At 38.3% G+C, this 16,722-nt stretch overlaps 1 protein-coding gene across 2 annotated transcripts in view; it reads right to left on the reverse strand.

Moving 5' to 3' along the window:
- Positions 1–16,722, reverse strand: part of ANO4 (anoctamin 4) — a 292,620-nt gene that overhangs the window by 197,283 nt on the left and 78,615 nt on the right. The window lies entirely within an intron of this gene.

Genomic DNA, 16,722 nt, shown 5'->3' on the forward strand with positions numbered 1-16,722 from the left:
CAAAAGCTTCATAATTTTTGTTTTCAATTGTTGGAATGTGGCCTAGAAAATAACTTGTGATGTTTTAATAGATATTAGCATTAATACAAATTTTTTCTGCTTGTAACACTAAATTATTGAGTGATATTATAGTTTTAAAAAAATGTTCTCTGTGTACTATTTTTTGTATGTCATTTTTATTTTTAAAATTATTTTGTAGTCTACACACATTTAAATCTGTTTTCTAACTTCATGTGAACCTAAAATGATTTAAATAATAATTTCAATTAAAAAATCAAATTTTTAGTTTATTGTAAAATTAAGATAAAAAGAGATAAAAGTATGACTTTTGTATATGATGAAGATCTTCATTTTCTCAGTATTTAGATTATTAATTCATTCAAGGTCTTGGGACTCTATAGAACTAACACTTATCAAGGAATTTCTATGTGCCAGATGTCTTGTTAATTAATTTTCAATCCTATTTATGCTTCACAATAACTATAAGATCAATATATTATTATTTCAGTTTAAATATTAGAAAACAAACATAGAACAGTTGAATAATTGTTATAGTCTCAAGGCTGGCTTCTGGGAAGCAGTGCCAGGATTCAAACTCATGTCTATGTGAACTCAAAGCCTCTAAGTTAAAAGCCAGATCCTAGGTTCTTTCCCTCCACAGGTCACTCACTCCCTTAAGCATCCATTCCCTCTACTGAATGAAGAATTTCAACCAGATGATCTCTGACTTCATTTCCAGGTTTAAGTATCTGTTAATTCACATTGAAATAGTAAAATTAATATATGTATGCTATCTAAAAACAACTCTGTAATAAAAAATAATACTTTTTTCTATTTTACTCATCCTCCTCCCTTTAAAAAAAAATAATCTTTACCCAGAGTAGAAAGGAGGGAGGAGGAAGCAGGGAAGGGAGGGAGAGAGAGAAACATCTATGTGAGAGAGACACATAGATTAGTTGCCTCATGCACTAACCCCAGATGGGCAGGGGGTTGAACCTGCAACTGAGGTATGTGCCCTTGACTGGAAATCGAACACATGACCTTTCAGTCCAAAGCCAATGCACTAACTAATGAGCAAAACCAGCCAGGCCCTCACCCCTTTTCTTTAGTATTGGATGGCTATCAGAATGAGCTACAGGATATGCTTTTTAAAAAATTCTTTGAAACTTTATCCTATAGATAATATAACTATAAAATCATAGAGGTATGCATCATTATATAAATATATATCATATAAATAATAAAAAATTCTATCAAGTATCTTAAGCCACTTTTAAAAATAAAGCAGACTAATTGGCTCATTCTATCAAAATGTGTAGGGACAGGCTCTTTTCAATCATGGATGGATGCTCAAACAACATCCCCTTATGGGAAATAAATGAGGGAGAAAGAAACTGCCTTAAGCTGAAAAGAGGTCAGAGAGAGACCTTGACCCCAAGCCATGTCTACCCTTTAAGCCCCAGAATAACTACTATATGCCAACCAGTCATCTGCTCAGATCAACTTTCTTTCAGATGCCATCTCAGAAATTTCTAATTTCCTAACTCACATCCCTCTCCAGGCCCTGCTCCTCCCTCTGCCCCCTTCACAGCTTCTTAAAAGCACTATGTTCACTCACCGTCCCCATCTGCCTTGTCACCTTTTATTCACTCTTTAATCCCGCTGACGCTCTCCTACCTCCAAATCTCACCAAAACCACTTTAATTAGGGCATGACTTCCATCTTGCCAACACGATGGTCATTTTCTTTTCTCAGCTTCTAAATCTCCCAGGAGAATGTGACATGATGGAAAACTACAGAGGAATTGGTACGAAATGACATTCAGAGCATGTTACTCTCCTGCTTGAAACCCATAAATAGCTTCCTAATCCATATAGGAGAAAGTGTAAATTCAATTTCCCTCAGCTTTGCAACTTCTCATCATTTTGTCTCTTTCCTAAGTATCTCACTTCTTCCATCGTGGCACCACCCTATTCCCCATTCCACAATCCTGTTTTGTTTCCTCCCTAATCCTTACCACTAACTGAAATTATCTTTCTGATTTATGTCCTTGTTCAACATCTCATTCCCTCCTCTAGAATGTAAAGCCCACGAAGGCAAGCACCTTGCTTGTCCCATTCATGCCTGTAATCCTAATGTCCAAAACAGTATTTGACAGACACTGGACATGCAATGAGTAAGTGCTGAGTAAATGAAAGAAGGAAGGAAGGAAGGAAGGAAGGAAGGAAGGAAGGAAGGAAGGAAGGAAGGAAGGAAGGAAGGAAGGAAGGAAGGCAGCATAGACAGCTTTAATGTGCTTTGCTTCATCTTTGACTTTAAGTGAAGGGAATAGAAGTAGAAAAAAAAATAAATCTGATTATTTTTTAAATATATTTTTATTGATTTCAGAGAGGAAGGGAGGAAGAGATAGAAACATCAATGATGAAAGGGAACCATGAATCAGCTGCCTGCTGCACACCCCCTACTGGGGATTGAACCCACAACCCAGGCGTGCGCCCTTGATCAGTATTGAACCCGGGGCCCATCAATCTGCAGGCTGACACTCTATCCACTGAGCCAAACCAGTTAGGGCAGTGGGTTTCTTTTAACCTCAACTTCAATCTGAAGAGAAGTATCAATACCTCCCCCATACTTTCCTCTGGCTAGGTTTTCAATAGGAACAACTAATTATGTAGCTCAGATTGAAGTCCAAACACCCACAACTACACTCGGGTTATTGCAGGCCCCTTGATCAGCATGGATAATTACTCTAAAATGACCAATTAAGCCTTTTCTTTCTCCTTATTTAAAATTCTAACCAAGTTAAAAGTGACTCTGTATGTATTGAGGGTTAGAAGTCATTCCTAACAATAATAGAATTTTCTTTTGTCCATCAGCCTTCTAAATCACAGGGTACTTTTTTTTATACTTATAAGGCTCTTTATTGCAGTGAACACATTGATGAAGGTTTGGATATATAGGTTTGAGGCCAGAAGTTGAGGAGAGTGAAACTGCTCCATCAAAAGAAATTGAAGTTCTCATGAAAAGATGATATGAAGGGTATTTCTTTAACTATAGATTAGAAGCATTTTTATGGATTTACAAGATCATAGTGTTGAGGAACATCAACAATTCAGACACTTCTTTAGAGAACCTGTTTCATTTAAAAGTTGGAAAGGGGACCATATAACAAAGAATGAAATAGACAAGTAGCACTGATCTACAGGAAGAAAGTCAGAAAAGTTTAACTAAAACAAAGAATGAGCTGGAGCTGTGAAAAATGCCAAAGATGACAAAAGAATAGGCTGAAAGAAAAAAAAAGGACATTCAGAGCCAGAAAATGAATAAAGAATATTATGTCCTTGGTGTTGGTAGGGTATGGACATTGCAGTATTAGCATTTGTCAGAAGCTATAAGGATATCTAGCTGAGATATATGCCAGTGTTGTGTCCACTAATCTGGTTGACTCAGCTACTGGGAAGATCCGACACCCACAAGGAGGCAATGTTCCTTCCTTAAAACACAGGGAACAAAAATGTCATAGAAGATGCACATCCAGCTTCTATTGAATAATTGTCTTCTACAAAAAGCAAGCAGAAAAAGGAGGCTTGAATATCTACACCGCCCATCTCTAGGAGTTGGGGGGGAGAGGGAAGTGGCCACATCCTCAGCCCACCCATAAATAGTGCTTTTCTCTAATGTCTTGTCGTGAGCCCTTTTCACTTACAATGTAAACTCTCTTCTCTGGGATATTAGCACCCCAGCTTCCTTCATGAGTTCCAAACCTACAGTCTAAGTTAGGACTCAACTGTCTTCTGACACCTTCACCTGCATGCGCCTTCCACAAGAATATCAAATACAACCTCTCTCCCCAGGCTCCCTCTTACCTGTGGAAAAACTCCAAAACCCTCAGCCCAGACTTCTCGTTTACATCTCACGTGGTCCTCTTAAAGAGAGGCCCTTTCAATTCTCTAGGCTTTGGCTCATGTTATTCCCTTCACCTGAAGTCCCTTACCCTCTACTCTATCCAATATAATAAAAGCCTAATATGATAAGTGTCTGGTCATCTGGTTGTCTGTTGAACCAATCAAAGCATAATATGCTAAAGCCACTCAACCACTCTCTATGACGTGCACTGATCATCAGGGGGCAGATGCTCCAACTGGTAGGTTAGCTTGCTGCTGAGGTCTGGCTGATTGGGACTGAGCAAATGGGCCAGACAAACCCTGGAGCCCTTCAATGATCCCTCTGACTGGCCAACCTCCCACATCCCTTCCCAGCCCTGATTTTGCAGCAGTGGGATCCCTCAGTCTGGCCTATGCGCTCTCACAATCTGGAATTTCCCAGGGGATGTCAGAGAGCTGGTTTTGGCCCAATCCTGCAGGCCAGGCAGAGGGACCCCACTGGTGCATGAATTTGTGCACTGGGCCTCAAGTTTTAACATAAACTTGTTTGGAAGCATTTCCTGGGCCTTGCTGGAATAGCCTCTATTTCCTCTAGACTAGGGGTGTCGAACTCAATCAGAGAAGGGGCCAAAATCTAAAATCCAGCCTAAATCGCAGGCCGAATGGTTTACTGAACAGTCATAAACTGTCATTGTGATGGAAACGCAGCGGAATGCAGTGATGACAGCTCGGTGTGGGCCACATTGCAAGGCCTGGCGGGACGGATTTGGCCCGCGGGCCTTGTGTTTGACACATGTGCTCTAGACTTTCAAAGTATCTTGTTCCAAACATTGTACTATCACAGCCATTATCACATTGTGTGATAGTTACTGGCTTCTGTATTTCCTGTTAAAGAATAGTTTAAGACTTCATATTTTGCTCATTTTTGTACCCCTAATGCCTAGGACATAAATGTTCATCAAATTGAATAGGCCTTGAGCCAAAGTGAACCTTTATTTGGTGTTTTAAATACTTAACACAAATTCGCATTTTCATATGTGGGGACTCTAAACCCTTATTGACAGACTTAACGTAAAGGAAAGTAAGCAAGATGCACATGCACATTACTAATTCCAGTAAGTACTAGTTTAGCAGACAGAATGTTATAAGAATTGTATTTTTCTGACATTGTCATATTTTCCAGCTGAGGAATGGGGCCCTCAGGCAGTGGTCCTGCTGTCAGTAATTGCAATGTGCTTTCCTGACCTTCAGCTGGGCTTGTTTTGTTGACTCCTGTAGCACCTTGCTTAATTAAATAACACAAGTGCTCCGTTACATAAGGGCACCAAATTTCCATTTCACAATTCAAGAGCCATCGTAGAAAGAGCCACTCAGTATTAGATAACACTGCACAACTGATTACACTGGTGGCAGGACCAGTTGCAACGAGAAATTCAAATGATCAGCCACCCTGAGAGCTCCCGGCAGCCGCACATGGATGTGGCTCCATTTCACACTCGTGTGTTCTTTGGGAATATTGCAGAAAAAAACCTACAAGCTCAAAAATTTCCACATGACGATAAAACAGCACATTCAAATCAATCCATCAATTGCCAATGTGGCAGTAAAATAAGCAGCTGCATTAACATTAAAAATCAGGCAAGTAATGCAGACATGTTTACATCTCCAAAATCTTTATAGCAGTTTTGTTTTCAATACTTTCCAGCCTCAGAGGCATGATGCCAAGGACAGAAAAGTACTGTTTTTAGAGAATAGATTGCAGAGGCTCAAATCTTAGCTCCTCCGAACTCTGGAACTTTCTTTCCTTTAAACTCTCTAAGCCTCATCTATGTGTGCTTGAGTAAAAACCTCCTCCTCCTTACATATTGTGTCCTATTATCCATTCTTCAGTCACTCAAAGTGAATTTAAAATTATAGCCCTAACCAGTTTGGCTCAGTAAATAGAGCTTCAGCCTGTGGACTGAAAGGTCCCAGGTTCGATTCTGGTCAAGGGCACATACTTTGGTTGCGGGCACATTCCCGGTAGGGGTTGTGCAGGAGGCAGCTGATCGATGTTTCTCTCTCATTGATGTTTCTAACTCTTTATCTGTAAAAATAAATAAATAAATAAATAAATAAATAAATAAATAAATAAATAAAAATAAATAAAAACATATCTAAAAAATAAAAAATAAAATTACATGCAAGTGGTATTTGCCAGGCTCTCTGCAATCTGTCCAGGATGTTAAACAAATCCTCAAGAGAGTGGAGATCAAGCTAGGCCTGCCCCGCTATGCAGTTAGCCCCACCCTCAAGCCTAACTGAAGTTCTTGCTACAACGTACTAACTAAAGTGTGTCCTCACACCTCAGTGCCTCCTCCTGGACCATAAGACCCAGGGAAACAGCGGCGGAATCTTGTTCATGTATTGCAACCGCGGTGGTTGGGTTTCCCCTTACACCTCTGACCTCATCTCCAACTACTTTTTCTCTCCTTGATTCCACTCCAAATACACTGGCCTCCATGCTGCTCCCCAACATGCCAGGAAACACATGCCACAGGGCCTTGACACAAACTTGCTGTTCCCTTTGCCTCTCCCCCAGATATCTGCATTGTGTTCTCCCCGTGCCCACTGGTTTTTGTTCAAATGTCCCCTTCCCAGTGAGACCTTTCTAAGCCACGTTTTAAAACTGGAGCCCTGTACCACTGCATTTTCTACCTCCCTGCCGTGCTTTCTTTTTTTTTTTTTTTCTCCATAGCACACATTACTAGCACAACCCAAATTTTACTCATCTTGCTCGTTGTCTGTCTCACTCCTTCACCAAAATGCAAGCTCCCAGAGTTAGGAATGTTTATGTATACATTGATAGATGTGCTATATACACTGCACCTGTTTTAGGTGCTGCTGTCCACATGAGAAGGGATTAATGTGCCACAAATAAATTATAGGAACTCTAAAAATTAGCATGATACAATCTGCTCTCAAGAAAAATAATTTTTTTGGCGACTGAAGGGCAAAATTAGTGAGGAACATTTTGTTTGGCCACTGACCATCTATTTCTACTTCCTAACAGCATTCCAGTTTCTGTTTAGGAGGTTATCTGTCTCTTGCAGTGAGTAGACTTTGGAGATGGTACATCCAAGTGCTTGGCCTCCCACTAAGGTCATGGAAAGGACAGATCCTTCCACTCATTGCCTTAATGTGGCCAGACAGAGCCCAAGACACAGTCTCTTCCTATTTGCATCCTGAGTAACTGCCACTATGGGGGACAAAGTGGTTGGAGTCCATTCATCTCAGCAGTGGTTTGCTGAGCAAAAAAAAATAAATAAATAACAATAATAAAATGATTTGGAGGCACATTAGATTAAACATCCTAACTTGCAAACCCAGTAAGACTGGGTACCCTACTCTGGGGACCCTGCTCCTGCTCTGAGATCCGTCACCAGATCCTCACTCCTCGTCACCTGGTGTGGCCTTGTTCCCACCCAATGCTGCCTGCTTCTCCAGGCTCTGATGAGTCCAGGGACCTACACAGAGCCTTCCTCAAATTTTCCTCTCTTCATTCAAATTAGTTAAATTTATTTCCAATGCTTTTACCCAAAGAACTCCAACTGATACAACATGAAAGAAAATAATTTAGGGCAGTAGCTATTAAGTGATAAATAAGTTTCCTTATATGGCTCAGAGTAGGATGTAAGTACTACAGCCCCCATGTAAGAGATGTGACCAGGACTAGTCTTTGTATAACATACAAGATCTAGATGGGTTGAGAAGGATGAGGCTCTGAGGCAAGGGAAACAAGACCAATATTTTCAGGTATGTGCCAGAATCCACAACTAGTAAGAAAAACAGTGAATCTCAAGATTGGAGGCAAGATCATGTGTTGGTTTCCAGTTAAAACATAGGTTTAGGCCTTTATTTGCTGTATAAGACTACCTCCCACTTCCGAGGCAACACCAGTTCTTTTTTTAATAGACTGCCTCTCTGACTCTGGCCAATCTGAGCAGGCTTTTTTACTGTTTCAAAAGTCGTCTTATACGCCGGAAAATACCATAAGTGATTGACAGAAGAACCACTTAATTAGAGGGGATCTGCTAAAGATTTGAGACTAAGTAGAGGTAGTAAATGGTGAAACATCTAAATTTATATCTCCAGGCTATGATTATTCATCTCTGAATGATTCCGGAATGAAAAAAAGGCTAGAAGCAAATATGGTAAGAACAAATTTGAATATGAAATAGTGAGTTCTCTAAAATAGTAAACTAATGTATTTATGCATATTAATGACAGTACTTTCCATTTGTTAATTACTCTTTCACACGATGTTTTTCTTGAGCTGCCTTAAACCCCAAGTGTTGGAAATGAAGGTGTTAAATGGAAGGAATAAATATTCTTTGCTTTTCATTTCTCCATTACTAAAATATATATATATAGTCTGGGCACCATAAATTACACATTCCATTTTTATTACACTGCCCAGTTCCTCAATACTTTTTTTGAAACTATGCATACTCTTCATGTGGGCCTAGGTTTAGTATTCATGAATAAAGAGAGAAAATAAAATGTTTTGAAAAAGATTTTATTTAGTTAGAAGTGTCAGTCCTAAGCAATCAGTCTGCTAGAAAGTCTAAAGCCAGTTGCCTACACAAATGTTTAAATATTTATTGAGCTGAATTGTTTAAAACATTAACAAAAAAACTGAATGCAATATATTAGAGGTAATAAGATGGATCTGGGCGGGGGAGGGGGGAGGAAAATGATTACAATATTGTTTCTTTACCTTCTCCTTATTTAAGATGGTATCTTTAAAACTATGTAGCCCAAAATGGCCCCATGAAGATCAGGCAGGCAGGTGAGTGGTTAGGAGCAATGTGGCAGGCAAGCAGAGTGATTAGGAGCAATCAGGCAGGCAGGCAGGCCAGAGGTTAGGAGCCAGAGGTCCTGGATTTCAAGGGGGATGTCCAACTGCCAGTTTAGACCCAATCCAGTCAGACATCCCTTGAGGGGTCCCAGATTGTGAGAGGGTGCAGGCCGGGCTAAGGGACCCCTGCCCCGCATGCACGAATTTCATGCACCAGGCCTCTAGTTCATTATAAGTTTATACAAAATGCTAAAAAAAAAATAATAATAATAATAATAATAATAATAAAATGATTTGGAGGCACGTTAGATTAAACATCCTAACTTGCAAACCCAGTAAGACTGGGTACCCTACTCTGAATATGAGCACCCAGCATCCCCTAGTGACTGGTGCACATTTATAATTTTTTTTAAATCAGAAGCATGTATCAAACCTGGTTTGTAAAAGTAAGACTCTAGAAGCAACTTACCCCTTTCCATGTGAAATGGTTTGAGGAAACAACCCTCTAGCCCCATAGCACTAGAAACTTTTTTCTAGGACATATATGTGATAGAAATGGGGGTAAAGAATGAAAACAAGAATTACAGGATTGAGAAGCTTGCTGAATGTTAGCTTTCTCCTCAGGCCTAATCTGCTCTGAAGTGTCTGCTGAAGTCCTATGCATTTTATTTTTAAGTATATTTTAAGTATATTTATTTTTATATTTATTTATTTATATTTATATATTTATTTAATTTTGAGTATATTTTATTTATTTTTTACAGAGAGGAAGGGAGAGGGATAAAGAGCTAGAAACATCGATGAGAGAGAAACATTGATAAGTTGCCTCCTGCACAGCTCCTACTAGGGATGTGCCCATAACCAAGGTACATGTCCTTGACCAGAATCGAACCTGGAACCCTTCCGTCTGCAGGCTGATACTTTATCCACTGAGCCAAACTGGTTAGGGCAAGTCCTATGCATTTTAAATAGCTGGACTACATAAACATTTTGATACCTCCAAACACCAGAATTCAAAACATAAAGCAAGCAATGCTAAAAACATTTTTCTTTGTTACCTAAAATAATAATCTGATAGAATGTGTCTATTTATATAATTAAATACTGACATTGCATCCCCCTCCTGATTAATCATTTGTGAATATAATTCCATTCTTCACAAATATTTATTGAACTCCTACTATGTGCCAGGCATTATGCTGGGCTTATTGGCAGATAAAACAGAAAAAAGAATCCCAACTTTTCTTCGGCTTACATCTTGGGGGAAGAAACAAACAACAATATGTTTAATTTAAAAGATAGTTTGTTGGATTATATGGGGAGATATAAACTATTATGAGTGAGGGTTTTATTTTTTGCTTTTGACTTTTTACAAGTTTAAATAGGAAGACCAAGGAGAATGTCAACAAAAAAAGAGTGAATAAAAACTGAAGAAAATGAGGAAGTGAACCGTGCATATGATAATAGAAGAAATATCCAGGCAGATTGGGGAACAGCTAGGGTAAAGGCCTTGGAGCTAGAACATAATTGGATGAACTCAAGAATCATCACAGGGGCCCTGGCCAGTGTAGCTCAGTTGTTGGAGCCTCATTCGATGCACTGAAGGATTGCGGGTTCAATTCCAGGTCAGAGCACATACCCAAGTTGCAGGTTCCATCCCCAGTCGGGCATATGTGGAGCCAACCAATCAAGATTTCTCTTTCACATCAATGTGTCTCTCTGTGTGTACTCCCACCCCGCTTCCTCTTTCTATAAAATCAATGAAAGCATATCCTTGGGTGAGGATTTTTTTTAATATAATAATATTAATTAATTTAAAAAGAATCATCATAAGGAACTGTATGGCTAAAATGGGGTACATGCAGGGAAAACAAGTACATGAATTCAATGCAGAACAGTCAAGACATATGTTTCAACATAACACCAAAAACACAAACAACAAATAAAAAAAAATCAACAAATGGGGCTAATCAAACTTACTTAAAACTTCTGCATAGCGCCCTGGCTGGTGTGGCATAGTTGACTGGGCATTGTCCAGTGTACCAGAAGGTTACCAGTTTGATTACTGGTCAAGGGCACATGCCTTGTTTGTGGGCTCAATTCTTAATAGGGGGCATTCAGGAGGAGGCACCTAATTGATGTTGTGCTCTCACATTGATGTTTCTTTCTCTCCTTCTCTCTCTCTCTAAACATCAATAAACTGTTCTAAAAAAAAAAAAAAAAAGCTTCTCTACAGCAAAATAAACAATCAACAAAATGAACCTACAGAAGGGGGGTGGGATTGCAAGTCATGTATCAGATAAGGGGTTAATATCCAAAATGGATTTAAAAAACAAAAACAAACAAAATACAAAGACAAACTTATTTTTGTAATAACACCAAACACCAAAAATTAAACCCAAAAAAAATCTATCTATATACATAAAACCCTAATATGCAATTAAACCAAACAGCAGAACAACCGAAAAACAACCAACCAGTCGCTATGATGTGTGCTGACCACAAGGAGGTGCACGTGGAACATGGCAGGAGTCAGCTAATGTGGGATGGTGGAGCAGGTGAGCAGGAATGCCAGACCAAGGCAGGGTGCCAGTTGCTATCATCTAGGTGAGTCTCTAGTGGTTACTGAAATTCTTTGCTCCCGAGCACCACAATCCTGCCCGGCGCTCACACTTGCTGCCTGGACCAGCCCAGCTCACACCCCCTGCCAGCACCTGGCACCAGTGCTAATATACACATCTTTGGGATGTAGGAGAAAAACCAGAGTACCTGAAGAAAACCCACACATACATGGGGAGAACATGCAAACCCCACACAGTGACCCCTGCAGGGAATAGATTTTTTCTTATCAACATTAAAATGAAACAACATTGAATGAAATAAGGTTGAGGACTTATTGCACAGTGATTACAGACAACAAAACTGTATTATAGTCATTAAACTTGCAAAAATATATCCAATGATTTTAAAACAAAGAAAACTGTCATTTAAGGGTCATTATAAGAACTTTGGCTTTACTCTGAGTGAAGTCATCATGGGATTTTTATCAAAGAACTGATATGATCTGACTTAACATTTTACAAGATTATTCTTGCTGATATAGTGAGAACAAACTTCAAAATTGGGGATAAGAAGGAGCAAGACATAAGTAGAAAGATCAGTGAGAAGCCTATAACAGTGAAAGATTGTGCCTAGAATGATCCCAGTGGAGTGGTAAAAAATTGTTAGATTCTGAACATATTTTGAAGGTAGACAAGACAGATGAAGGATATGAGAAAAAAAAAGTAGAATAAAGGATAATATCAAGGTTTCAGTTTGAGCAATAAAGAACAGAGCTGCCATAAAGTGATATGGGGAAGACGGAAGGAGGAATTCACTTGGGAAAAATGTCAGGAGCTCAGTTTTAAGCTTGGGATCTCTATTGAGATCCCATGTGGGAAGTAAAAATGACAGAAATATTACTAAAAGATTTATACATTGTATTTGCAATCCAAGCACAATTAAGGTGAAGAAACTGGGGACTGCTGTTGGGAGAAGGAAAACATCTCTACAACTTCCTGCAGGCAACAATGATTCAGCACCATGGACAGTGATCAGCAAATTGTACAGGCTGAATACAGAAAAATCATAGTACATCCATGAATAAGATTAGTGAAATTCAGTGCATCAATGTTTACAGATATCACTGATTTTTCTATAGCTTTTTAAATTAGTTGCATCCATCAAATCATTATGCTGAATGTATGAGCTCTGTGATTTTTTTTCTGTAGCCAATTATTATTTTCCAAGTATTTTTTCTTTCTCAACTGCATCTTCAGACATATTTGTTTTTCTTTTTTAAACACATACTTCAGGAAATCTGCTTATATGTTTTCCAGTGTTGCCCTCTTCAGTAATTTTCATAGTCCAATTTAAATTTTACTCTGCATTGTCTTTTGCTTGTAAACATTACTCCTTTTCAACTCATCTGTGCTAATTATAAAACATCACACGAACTACAGTGGAGCTGAGAATGGTGCACCAAACTTGCCCCTCAACAGAGGTTGGCTGAGTTATTAATTATTACATTTCTCTGCATAGCTATTTGATTGGTCCAAATTCCTCAGGGATGCAGATTCCCAAGATGGTTGATTTTGGTAACAAGGTCCATGATAAAGTAATATTGTACAATTTAAACTTTTTATTTAATAGGTAATAGCAAACATGTTATAAACAATAACACAGAAATGTTCCAGGGGAACATGTAAAAATGTCCAGTTACAAGTTGTGCATCATCAACAACCCAGTTTCACATCTTCCCTTTTAAAAGCTAAATCATATTTTGGATCTTTTATCAAAGTGCCATGGAAATATCTTCAAGCCCATAATTAATTGCTTCACACCAGACTGGGAGGCTGGTTACTGAAGTCTAATTCAATGTATAACATGGTCCTGTCATGACCTTCACATGTGAGGCCTAGCCATTCTCCTAATTCTTCTTACTACAGAGTCTCTACCCTATCTCAGCCATGTCTTATCATAAAAGGTCCATTCTGAATCTTTGATATTTGTATCTCAGTAACTATATGTAGAAGTTCACTGGGTGTTAATTCCAGCCTGTTTACCTGCGTATAACCTTGGGCACATCATAACATATCTTAGCCTCAGCTTATACATAAAAAAAATAAAGAGCCATATTTCAGAGTTGTTGGGGGATTAAATATCATGTATATAGAGTCTACCCTAGCCAAGTCCATATCAGGCTCTCAAATACATGCTCTCTAGAAAATCAAGAGATTCAATATTTGTCTGTTTTTTAAATTGTTGACTATTCAGTAGATTGGGATACTAATAATTTTCTTTCATAAGCCAATAGCAGCTACTACCTAACTGCTTAAGTAAAAGATTTAAGATTCTTGGGACATCTATTTTCTTTTGACACTAATTGATACCAATTAAATTATTTTTATTCCAGGTAAAAGGATACTTTATAATGAGAAATTAACATGAGAAAGCTCACCATTTTATAACACATGGACTGGGTTTGTAATTTTCCAACATAAACGTATGGATAATTCACACAAAAATACTTTACTTCCATTCATATATTAAAAGGACATCAATTAAGCAAGTTAAAAGAAAGCCAGAATACTTGAGTTTAATAGTCATAATACACATTTGTATCTGAATCCACTTAACAACTTTATACTAGAATTGAAGCAAAGTATCTGGCATGGAGGTTCCTATGACAATTTGTTTTCTGCTTTGTGAAGCCATTTCCTCTGTGAAGTAAACATTCAAAGCTTTGTCTACTTCATTGCTAAGATCTTCCCCAATGGCTGCCAATGTTGCTTTATGCAGCACATATTTTAATGTTTCAGACAATAAATCATCCCCATCTGTGACAAATGCATTATCCAGTCACATTTCTGTAGAATATAAACTCTATCCCAACCAGTTAAGCATAGCATTGCACTCTGAGATCAGAAGCCATTTTCTGTGCCCATCTGAGAAAATGTGTTTTTTAGAATAATCTGTAAATCTACAGAACAAATTCAAACTAAATAGAAAGAATGCTTAGCTAGAATTTTTTAAATCTGTGATGCTGTCTTTTTATTTTTATTCTTTTATTTTTATGCTTTGTGGGATTTCCTAATATTGAAAAGGAATTCCTAAAGCTTTTTTCATTCTTTTATTCATCCAACAAGCATTTATTAAGCTCTCACTCTACAGCACAGAGTCTTTTTCAAATTGAGGAATTTGAGATCTGGAGAGTGAGTGACATGACTACTCTACAGGGGAGCCAAACACAAAGCCAGAACTTTTTGTCCTTAATCTAATGTTCTTTCCGCAGTGTATTATGCTGGGCATATGATGGGCATACATGATATATGGGCATATCTGTTTTGAAACTCTGTCTCCCAAAGTTCCCAGTTGTGAAAAAAATAAGCTCAGGAATCCTCAGTTTAATTTTTATGTTGATGTTGTTTTTCAGTTACTTACCTATCTACTCACACTCAAAAAATCTCAATAACCCAAAACTTTTTCTCATCAAGAAAAACAGTGGGTACTGATTAAGGTGGAGGGGGTTGGGGAAAGTAAGCACTTTTAGTGCTGGAGAACATGTCCATTAAGGAGAAGCAATTTGAGAATAGCCATCAGAATTCAAACTATGTATATTGAGTATGAATTCTAGAGAAATGTCATCCTATTCACTTCAGGATATGCATGTAGAAATGTTCACTAAGTCACTATTGATAACAGTAAAATGCTGGCAATAAGCTCGTTTATCAAATTACCTAACTTATGGCATGTTGCATTTATGATCTGGAGTACTAGACTGCTGTTAATAAGGAGATAGACCTATGTGTCTTGGCATATCTCTCCAGGACAAATTAGTTGGGGAAATATATAGATTTCAAAATTATGATCCATTTATAAATTTTGAAATTTCATATAAGTGACTCTGGCTCCACCTCTATTTCTTTTTTTGTCTCCATGATGATCTAAATGCATATTCACCAAGAGTGGTATTGGGGCCCTGGCTGGATAGCTCAGTTGGAAAAAAGCATTGTCCCCATTTCCAAGGTTGTGGGTTTGATCACCCATCAGGGTACATATAAGAATCAACCAATGAATGCATAAATAAGTGGAACAACAAATTGATGTTTCTCTCTCTCTTTTTTTCTCTCTCTCTCTCTAAAGTCACCAATAAATAATAATTTTTTAAAAGAGTGGTACTGGGTTAGCAAGGAGATACATTGAGTAATTTCCTCTTTATTCTTCAATACCATGCTGATTTTTAAATAACCATGTATTGATTTTATAATTTTTAAATATATTTTATTGATTTTTTACAGAGAGGAGGAGAGAGGGATAGAGAGCTAGAAATGTCGGTGAGAGAGAAACATCGACCAGCTGCCTTCTGCACACCCCCTACCGGGGATGTACCCACAACCAATGTACATGCTCTTGACCGGAATCGAACCCGGGACCTTTCACTCCGCAGTCCGATGCTCTATCCACTGAGCCAAACCGGTTTTGGCTGATTTTATAATTTTTAAAAATGTAAGTAATATGCTGGGCATATCTGTTTTGAAATTCCTCTCTCTCAAACAGCTGAGAGAAAGGCAAGGCCTTTCTTAGTAATCCCACCACTGATGAGTACTGTCCTAAATGAAACTCATTGTACATATCACATTTGTTTTATTCTTGGAAATTTGCTCCTAAGCTTTCATTACCCATTTGATGGCATATTAAGGTACCATATGGCAGCTTACTCGACTTGACTACACTGCAGAAACTATTTCTATAAATAAAAAGGTTGGCAATTACCTTCAGGGCATCAATAGATGGACGTGGGAGCCAATCAGAAACACAGAAATATCCCTTCAACAGAAATATCCCTTCAGTTCTAACAACCATAAGCCCTTTTGTTCAAAAGTGTGTTGGCTGTGGCATAGAGTGCTAAGTCTATTAGTTCCAAGACTATTCATTAGTACTGACCAATAAAAAAGTAAAATATGAGCAATGATGCCCAGTTGAGAACAAGACCTTGCATCATTAATGAAAATACCAGCCTGCACAATCAGGATCAGGCTGACAAAGCAGAGGAAGAAAGAGAAGCATCCATTCCTTCATCCTTTTTCCTCATCAGCACATGAAGAAATGATGAAGGCTACAACTCAGCATTGCACAACCAGGGATGAATAAGCCACTGGGAAACACTTTGGAAACCCAGTGATGGAGGCAATCCAGAATCTCAACTACCTGCTGGCTTAAATTTTGCCTGTATACCAGTTCTATTTGGAGGGGAGGAAAGTAACTGACACAGCAATAGAAAAAGAATTGCACAAGGACCACCAGCAGCAGCAAAACTCCCAATTTCTTTTATCTTGGAGAGCCACAGATAAGCTTGCTGACTTCCATTTTTCTCAATTTCGAGCCAACTGTTTGGTTTTCCTCGAGACAGAAATGCCACAAATGTATTTCAACACAGAGTAAAAAAAAATGTTCTGT

Source organism: Pipistrellus kuhlii, unplaced genomic scaffold (genome assembly GCF_014108245.1).
Source record: "Pipistrellus kuhlii isolate mPipKuh1 unplaced genomic scaffold, mPipKuh1.p scaffold_m20_p_3, whole genome shotgun sequence".
NCBI lineage: Eukaryota > Metazoa > Chordata > Mammalia > Chiroptera > Vespertilionidae > Pipistrellus > Pipistrellus kuhlii.